A 10368-nucleotide genomic window follows, 5' to 3' on the forward strand; every position below is an offset into this window, starting at 1 on the left:
TTTGATTTTCTATGGGCTGGGCATGATTTTTAAAAAAAAAAAAAATTTTGAGAGATTGTTCTTTTTTTGTGTGATTATTTGTTACTTTTTTGTTTTAATTAATAAGGGTATATTAGTAAATTTATTCAAACCTATTTTTTCTATCCCTCCACTTTTTCACTCTCAACCAAACAAATAGGAGAGAAAATAAAATCTTTTCTATCCTCCCACTTTTTCATCCTCCCACAATTTTCTATTCTCCCACTTTTTCACTCTTCCAACCAAACGGACCCTTAAAGTTGTGTTGAAAATTGAGACTTCTTGCAATTTTAAGAGTTGATGGATAGATTACGTAGGATAAAAAGACTAGTTTTTCCTTAAAAATGTTGGCTTAGAACAAAGGAGCACATTGATTTTGATGACATTTTCTAAAATTTTGCCACCAAAGAATAATTTTTCTAAGGGGACAACAAATATTTTTCAAAACAAGAGAGAGAGAGAGAGAAAGGTTTATAATTTTTTTCTTCTTCTTCTCCATTCAATTGATTCTTGACTTTTCAAAATACATAAATATACTTTCAAACATTAATGACAATCTTCCACTTGTCTATCATGCACCCAACTAAATTACATGCTAATAAAGGACTTAACTTTAAAATATATGAGAAACTACCGCAGGCATAGAAAGCTACAACAAGCATTAACTTTTAACAATATGGTTCCAACTAAAACAATAAACCCTCTTACATTTAGTATTTATGTAGTCCTTCATTTCAAGTTTTCTTGACATAGGCTAATTGAACTCTGATTATGGTCTTTCATTCTCCATAGAAATGATAATGAGAACAATTTGATCATTCAAACATAACCAAAGCATGTAATCACATTGATTTGAGAAGCATGACAATGATAATATTGATGATTTCAGTTAACTGTATTAGTTCATTGTTCCTACTCATTAAGGGTGACTGATGGGTTGGTCCTTTGATCAATGCATGCTCACAATCTCTCGAATTTTGATAGGCAATGCTAGACTTTTTATGGGTTGGTCATAAAAGGATTCCTCTAGGGCGATAACTGATCCAAGATAGTTGATGGTGCAATGGTGAAGACCTTGCTCCTGCTCGTCTTTAGTATGTTAAGCAACTCAGCAATATAAGCTTCATTGTCCGTGGCATTAGCATAGGAAATTTTCAAAATGATGAAACAAAGGGTCTTGAGATTAGCTGTTGTGGCACGAGGGTTCGAGTTGAATGTAATCTGGCAGAACTTAACGTCTTTGGTTTGTCCACAAATTTGGTCGACAAGCGAGAAGGCATCATGTGGATTGAAGGGCAAAGCAGAACAAGAGTGAAAGAAAAGGAAGGGAAGAAAACTAAAGCAAAGAAAGAGCATTGAGTGGTTGGGAGAGGCCATTATGTATCTGACAAGCTATTTGCAAATAAGAAAGAGCATAGAAGAGTTAAACAAAGCTAAACTCCTTATATAACAAGTAACGTAATTTATGAGTTCTAATTAGCTTAATTGATAAAGTCTCTGATAATTAAAAAAGAAAGTTGAGGTTTAATTCCCATTTACACCAAAATCTAATTGATATCTTAATTTGATGATAAAAAATTATTATTAATATGTCATAGGTTAAAACTCTAAAACTCTCTTTAAAAAACAAAAAAAAAAAAAACAAAACAAAAACAAAAACAAGTAACCGTAACTTACAGCATCAAAATTGTGACTAAGTATGGGTTTGGATAGAGGGGTTAGTCATGGCATGTTTTTAGCTTCGCGTTTTCTCCTTCTTTTTTTTTTTTTTTTTTTGCCGCACTTGTTGACTTTGGGGGACAAAATTTACTGTGCGTGTACTGTTCACGCAATATTTAATATTAAAAGTGGGTCCTACAACACTATTCACATATTTAAAAATTATTTTGTTACAGTATTTTCAACAACAATAAGTGCTATTCAAACAGACCCTAAGTCTTGATTTATTAAGAATAGGCTGGTGTGCACGTATGGATGAATACGTGTTTGACAAGTCAATAAATAAGGCGTTAATGACGTTTTTTTCCTAAGGGCTTCAGGACCTCATCCCACGTAGCACTAAAATTGTGAACTAGCAAAGTCAAGGCTTTACAGCCACAAATTGCACCGTGATTAATGAATCCCATTATGGCTAATCAAATAAAAGACAACAGAAAAGAGACCCACACAGGAACAACCTAAAGAAGTGGCCAGTGAGGCAGTGACACTCCAATCCACCACAAGGTAACCTATGGGTCCGTTTGGATAGCACTTATTGTTGCTGAAAGTTGATAAAAATTGATTGTTGCTGAAAACACTGTAGTAAAATAATTTTTAAATGTGTGGATAGTGTTGTGGGACCCACTTTTAATATTAAATATTGCATGAACAGTGCACGCACAGTAAATTTTGCCCCCAAAGTCAACAAGTGCGGCCCAAAAAAAGAAAAAAAGAAAAAAAAAAAAAGGAGAAAACGCAGAAGTGAAAACGTGCCGTGACTAACCGAGCTATCCAAATGCAGGCTATATATTACGAAATCCATGCCCACTTACAAACAGTAAAATCTTTTAAGCAATGGATCTTATAAATGTTTTCATTTAAATTTTTAATAGTAAAAATTAAAACTTTAAAAGATATCATTTACTAACTGACCAACTTACAAAGTGGCATGATTGATTACTTAGTTTCACATCAACAACATAATAAATAAATTCTTAATTATTTTTGAGTGATATTGTAGTTAGTTCAAAATTTTACTACATATAAGTCTTACAAATCTATATAATATCTAAAAACTGAAATATATCATTTATCGTTATTACACTCCTTTTGAGCAATATCATTTCAATTCACTTCCATCCATTTAGTCCACCTTGGTCAATTTAGTTTATTTCGGTCCATATGATCCAATTCGGAGTACTTTGTTCACTTGGTCCAACATGTACGTTCGGCATATTGCGTCCAATTCGGTCCACTCACTCCCATTTGGTCCAATTTGGTCCATTCAGTAAATTTTAGTCCACTTTCGTCCATTTGGTACACTCGGTTCACTTTGGTCCTATCAGTCTACTTTAGTCTATTTTGGACTAATTATGCCTTTAAATTGATTTTTTTTTAAGTTACCTCAAATTTTTATTTTTTCTTAATTTTTTGGGTTAAAATTTATGAAATTTTATTCTATTTGAGCCATAGTCTTTAATTTGGGCAAAAAAAGTACAAACAAAATAGGCATTAGAATTAGAAATATGATCCCTAAAAATGCCAAAAGAAAAGAAAAAGAAGAGGAAGATAATATTCAAAAAAACCTTAAAATTCAGGTTTTAATATAATATAGGTATTATATATCTATTTTGTTTGGGGGGGGGGGGANAAAAAAATCCTTTTAAATTTTTTTTTTCCATTTATATAAAACAATATTATAATTATATAATTTAAATATTTTATATCACATAAAACTTATAAAAATAGAAAATACTTTCAAATAATACATTCACTATTTAAACTATAAATTTTACCAGGTTTACAACTAGCTTTTTTTTACTTATTACTTATCAAAAAGGGAGAGGCGTCATTAAAATCTGGAAGTATAACACAACTTCTCCATAACAGACTACAAAGCTAGATGTGATACAACGTTGACTTCAATAAAAGCTAACATTTTTTAGAAAAGGTACATCATATCAAAGATGTCGTCAAGCATCTGAAATATAGAGAAACGGGAACTCAAGTCGCATACTATCCACCTCGCAACAAATAGCTACTAAGCTGCCAATGTATTTCAAGTAAAACTTTCTACACATAACAAGCATCTTAATTGGTGCCGTTACAAGATATGGTCGACATGATTGGATGAGATTATAAAAATTAACTTTACAATAATTTTTAAAAAAATTATAATATCCCAAAACCAATAATCTACCACCAGTCCTGCTGGTTCTCTTATGTTCTAAAAATCCCATTCATTATGATGAATTATACCTTCAAAATAGGTGTACAACATAATCAATCAATTTTATTGGATGCATGCCCCTTTATAACAAAAATGGAACAGTACATGTTATTTGAAAAGAAAGGAAAAAAAATTACACCTCTTGCAGATCCAAGTGAATTTTTGAATCAAAACAGTAGCTGAAGAGAGAATACAATATTATGCAAGATACCGATCAAGTCAATTCACTGATAAGCACAAGCAGGGGAGGTTGGAACAATGTACTGGTTGAAAATTGGGATATATTATTTGAATGAACCAAAGCTTTTGGTTATCTACCTCATGAATCAATAGCTTCATTGATTATGTTTTTGATTACATATCACCTGCAGAAATATAAAATCAGGAATGTTTTAATATAGGCATTCATACAATGAAGAAATTTAAGCATGAAAAGCAGAAACTTTAAACTGACCTGCTTGAGAATGATCTACTTGTACAAAAAAACTTGCAGCGACTATCAGATAGCAAAGAATAAGCATAAGACCTTTAAAATAATTAGAAGTTCATTGCTGCAAACAAAAAATTTACGACACATAAGAATATGTAATTATGTACATAAAATTACCAAAAGATAAAAATATCGCAAAAATGGAATCCACAACAATTAAGAGAGTAATTATTATCACAAACTTATTTCAAAACAGAATTGAGCAAACAAGAGAACTCAGAATACAGTTGGACTTATTTTACAAATGCATATATAACCATCCAGCTTATATCAGAGCCCACCATCGCAAATATTATTTAAAACGCTTCCTTCTCTTATAAACATCTGACCAAACTATAGAGATTTTTAATTCTTTGTCACTGAAATACATACCTGCAGCATGAAGGCTACTACTAATACAGTCATAAAAAGCATTGCTGTCTCAAAAAGCTGAGAGTTTAAGTCCATAGGTTGCCCCAGAATCCAACCAACAAGTACAGAGATAGGAAGCTGCAGCAGTATAAAGATGATTTTAGCGGATATTGTTGCCAAAATGAAAATCATCAATACAGTAATACAAAACAGAACAATCATCAAAGCACAGTATCTCATATATGAATAGGCCTCCAAGCACAAAATGGATTGTACAGGGATGCCATTTTAAAGACAATATCCAAACATGAAAAACAATGCAGATGAGAACCTAATCCTGCTCCCGGCATGATAAAACATGTATAATTATATATAAAGTAACACTTTTCTGAAGCTAAACAAACAGAGAATAATAATGTCTCTCATTTTTTTTTTGTTTTGAAACAGTGTGGATTTGTCCCAAGGGTTTCTTGTTCAAGCTGCAATAAACATCACATCACAGGTAACAAATATCACACGAAACAAATTCATGTAAATAGGTCTTAATAGAAGCATATATTTCAAAGTGTACAAGATTCCGGCCATAAAAAGGTGGAGCTGCTCCAAAAGAAGAAATTACTCATGATAGTAAGTGTGATTCTCAACAGCTCTCTTTTCCAGCTAAGAATTTTATCCATAATTCCATATGTTGAGACAGCCAATGGGGTGTAAAACTAAGGCTAAAAAGGGACTATTCCTGTATTCTTGAAGATGACAGGCCTTGATTGAGATTGGGACTTCTGTTGTATATGCCTTTGTCTTGGAGGAAACATGACGGGGGAGGGGATGATCAAACTCCATTTACTTATATAGTTTTAACGATGAAAGAGATATTTAATATTTTAACAGAATTTCAAAGCAGCTGAAGAAACAGATCACTTTTTTGTTCCTCGAAATTTTTCAGTTATTCAGTTACTAAAAAAGAATACATTTATTTAACATGAGGATGCACAAAACACTTAATAACTTGTCAATAACATAGAAGTTAGAGGATATTTTTGGAGATTGAAATGGTTCTATCCGTTTCTGTGATTCAAATATAGGTTCAAATGCAACTCAGATTAAACAGTATAAACAAGAAATTAAACTAAGGTCAAACAAACTCTTATTTTTTAAAAGTAAAAACATAAAATAGATATCTGAGTTGATGATCCTATTGCCACTCCTAATGAAATGTCCTGTGAAGAAACTCAATTCTTAAAGCTCATTCTAAAAAGAAATTGTTAGAAGAGAATGTTAGAAAGCTTACAAGCTTGTCTTTCACGGCAAACATAATAACACTTGCATGCTTTGTGGCATTCCCCAAAATTGGGAGCAAAACAACACTAACAAATTCAAGTGGCACATTCCATGCAATAGATGCTCCTTGCAAAACAATCAACCAATCAAAAATTTCGTGAGTCAAAGAACAGGAGAGAAAAAAATATAAAATTACTAGAAGATTGCCATTAGAACTTTCATCTATTGTGATAGTAAAAAGGTAATGTTTCTAATAGAAACTCTGGAATTTCAAAGATTCCTGCACATAATTTTACTTTAGGGTTATTTTCTTAATCATATTTGGTCTAGATTATTCTAGAGTTTGTAATAGTATTAGGACTGTTTTAGTGGAATTTCTAAGGTATTAGTTTAGAAATCAATATTAGGAGTCAGGTCCAACTAGGTTAAATAAGATTCAATCAGTCTATATATATATATATATATATATAAAATAAAATAAAAAATCAATTTACTTATCAAATATATATATATAGGCTTCATTGTATTTACAAAACTCAAACTTAATCAATGAAATTATCAGTGATTTGCATTATTGAAGATGTGTTCCTAGAATGTTCTTCACTCTCTTCTCTTCTTTGGCCTGCATTACTGTTCAAGTACTCTTCACACAGCCCCCAAACAGCAACAAACTTCTCACTTTTCCTTCTTTACAACCCCAAATGAATCCACTCTACTTATACATCAAAATCCTAAAACCCCACATACTTTCACAACGCAACAATAGTTGGCCCTCAATCATCTTCTATCTGGTAGGTAAAAGGGAACCGACTTATTTCCAAAATTAGAGTTTGATCCTAGGAAGCATTGACACTTCATTTAAGGTGCCATAACTACATCATACCAGTTTTGCACTCACCATGTTATTTTATAACTTTTCAGAAATTGCTTGTGTCATACTAGTACCCGTACCTATGCCTATGCTTCCTAGGTTTGACAGCAGCTGCCCTTTTTTTGGGGGGAAAAAGTTCCTTGACAATTTTTGCTCTACCAAATAACCTCCATACAATCAATCAAAACAAGCCTCTTAAATTATATATTTTCTGCTGCCCAAGAAATCTTGCAACCTGCTTGTTCTTTATTTCAGCCCACTTTTGCCATTAAATCCTATCTATTCAGGACAGAAACAAACTACAAGCCCTACCAATAATCCATAGCTCTAAAACCCCAACTTCCAAACCCTTTAGCTCATCATAAGCACAAGCAGAGAGATTTGGAATATCAGCCCTATGTCACTTATATCAGTCAATGCCCCAAAACATGAAAGAAAAGTAACCATATACCAAACCAGCATTTGATACAAACATCAAAATATGGCCAAACAAAGTATTATGTCATTAGAGTTTCCAATTGCAATGGCTCCTACATTTAAAGAGGGAAAAAGGAGATTATATATATCCTTTAAGAATTGATTTATCCTTCAAAAGTGTATATTCATAAATTTTCTAGGAGAAAGAAACACTAACAAGAAAATATTACCTTATTGCATGAACTAAATATTCAGATAGGATTGAGATCCAAGCTGTCATAATCAAAAGCCAAATTATTGATTTCCATTTCAAGATCTCAGGACCTTTATTGTCATCTGAGCTTTCTTCAGTCTGACTCCATTCCTATGTTCATACCATATATAACACTATAAATTAATTAATTGAAAAATCCAAGCTAAAAGAATTCTCCATATGTAGCATTTAAAAGTGTACTAAGATATAAAAAAATTTATCAAGTTTCATAGTCTATTAGAATAAGCAAAGGAACCCAGAATATCAACAACATCAAGAAAGCTTTCAAAAAGACTGAACCATTCATGTTTTTCATCATAAAACTAATAATTTGAACTTGCTAGCCATCATTTTTTTTTTTTTTTTAATAAGTACTTCCAGTAGCTGTCATATTGCAATTAAACTGTAGAGAAATCCATGCATAAGAATGAAATTTAAAAGAAAATAATAAAGAACACATGGTACTAAAATGTTTACACACTGAAATATTCTGAACTCTCTTTTTTTTGGGTTGGGGGAGGGGGGCTATGAAAAAATTCATAACCAACCTCATTAAGAGGATCATAGGGATTATTATGAGACTTTAGCTGGAAAAAGAGGAAAGCAGCATATGTAACAATCATGATGCAACTATAAAATCTTAAAAGAGCCAACTCTAACTCCCCAGAATGAAACTTAGTGTGTGTATAATGAAGAACAGCTGGAAAAAGTAGGCCCATGACTGCCATCTACAGCAGTCCAGAGTTTACAGCAGTTTCCTGCATACCACTTCTACCAGCTTTAGCATGAAAGATACAGGACAAATTAGAATATACATGTGCATACACACACACGCGCACACCTTTTGAAACTGCTGCTCCTTTTGACAAAAAAGACCACCACAAAAGATTGCACATCCGAGCAACAAGTTTGACAGAATTGAGCCCAATAATGACAGCTGAATAACATGTATCAGTCTGCTTTTCAGTGCATAGATTGATATAATAAGTTCTGTTGCATTCCCAAAAGTAGCATTCAACAGGCCTCCAAATGCAATTTCAAATTCACTACATTAAAAAAAGGCATCTACAATAGTGATAAAGATGAATATAGACAATGCACATGATACTTGTTAGAATTGTTGTTGGAAGATTAAGACTTAAGAGTGATGGAAAGGAGAGAAAAATAAAGGGTAGAAACAAAAATTAACAAGGTTCAACCTAACGGCCTATGTCCATAGCGGAAAGTGCTTGGTGGCTACATCTTTTATATATTGAAATATACATGTTACAAAGAACCCAATGTGGGGTTTATATGGTAGTTAATCCTAGGAAAATCCTAGGATGGGTTGCTTGCTCTACAAGTACATGGATAATTGGACCTAGTATGAGTTTGAGCCTCTTGGACAATAATCTCTCTAGCACTCCCCCTCAAACTCAAGAACATAACTTCTTGAATGTAAAGAAAATGCATCGGCCACCAATAGCTAGAATGACCTCAACTATGGAGGGTGAACATCACCAATGACCATTCGACACATGGCTTAAGGGGGTGTGGATATCCTTAAGAGGCTTAGGAGTGATCACAGGCATGAGGAAATTCAAGATGCTGCCACATGTAACGTGTGACGTGCATGCTTGCACACGTGGCAAGATGGCATGGCAGCTTGCAAAGCAATATATCACTGTTGTGTTGACATGATTGTCCTACACATGACAAGACCTAACGTGACCTAAAAAACTAGGTCCAATCAAAAGCTCTGGTTACATATTTTCTATATTGAAATGTACATGTTACAATGAGCCTAATTCACAAACAAACAAACAAAAAGCTAAATTCCTTCCTATTTTGAAATGTACAATATACATCTTTTTCTTTATGGATATTTTTCCTTTTATTCCAAACTTTCTTCTCTTCAAAATTTAATTTCCTTTTCTTTTCCATACAAACAACCAATTAGAGAAACAACTATTTATTATAAAGTTAAATATAAAAAACTTCCAGTGATCTATTTTTGGTTAAATCAATTTTAATCTGAGAAAAATAATTTCACCACCATTCAACTGAGACTAATTCACAAATTAACAATTGTGTTCTTATATTTCCAAAACTTCTTCTCTTCCAAAGTTAAATTAATTTTCTTTTTCTTACATTTTCTCGGGAAAATATGATAATTACTGACTTTCTATGATGTATTCGGCTCAAACCGACCTTAACGACGTCGTTTCTAATGGCAGGTAAAATTTACCTGAAGATTATTGGAAAAGAAAGGCTGAATCGAAGTGAGCGTGTCAGCGATCTTCAAAACTACTCCGAATCTCCTTTTCTATCATCTTCTCGTCATTTGTTCTCCGCCGTGATTCGTGCGAAACGACGATATCTCCATGCTTTTTCTTTTTCTTTTTCTTTTTTCAAATTTCACAGTGAGAGATAGAGAGAGAGAGAGAAAGAGGGAGGGGATGAATTTGATGTTATGGGCTATTTGACTGGGTTAAAAAGGAGGATAATGGATGGGATATTGGGCTGGGCTGGCCCATATTTATAAGTTCTTTTATTTGGTGTCTTGTTAGCCGGTATCTTGTGCACTCATCCTATTGAGCGCATTTCTCATCAGTGTATGAGCCCCCACATACTTGTGAGAAACGTACTCTATTAGATATTTAGACGGATTCATTAAGGACAAATAAAAAAAATAGGAAGTTAAGAACTTAAAATAATATTGCTCTTTTATTTATATTTTAAGGTATTTCATTGCTTTGAATATGCACACGTAGGCGTTTTCC

The 10368-nt window shown here is 32.8% G+C and overlaps 1 long non-coding RNA gene across 6 annotated transcripts; it reads right to left on the reverse strand.

Moving 5' to 3' along the window:
* Positions 1-3989: 3989 nt before the first annotated feature.
* LOC111993403 (uncharacterized) lies at positions 3990-10060 on the reverse strand. Of its 6 annotated transcripts, none has more exons than XR_010625351.1 (7): positions 9834-10060; positions 8448-8629; positions 7584-7717; positions 6076-6191; positions 4809-4925; positions 4401-4497; positions 3990-4311 (listed from the first exon to the last, which is right to left on the reverse strand). It is a non-coding gene; the product is annotated as an uncharacterized LOC111993403 (long non-coding RNA). The 6 variants fall into 6 exon arrangements; XR_010625350.1 differs by having other exon boundaries at positions 8448-8652; XR_010625353.1 differs by having other exon boundaries at positions 8448-8543; positions 9834-10057.
* Between the last annotated feature and the right edge of the window lie 308 nt (positions 10061-10368).

This window comes from Quercus suber, unplaced genomic scaffold (assembly GCF_002906115.3).
Source record: "Quercus suber isolate HL8 unplaced genomic scaffold, Cork oak 2.0 scaffold_568, whole genome shotgun sequence".
Lineage (NCBI taxonomy): Eukaryota > Viridiplantae > Streptophyta > Magnoliopsida > Fagales > Fagaceae > Quercus > Quercus suber.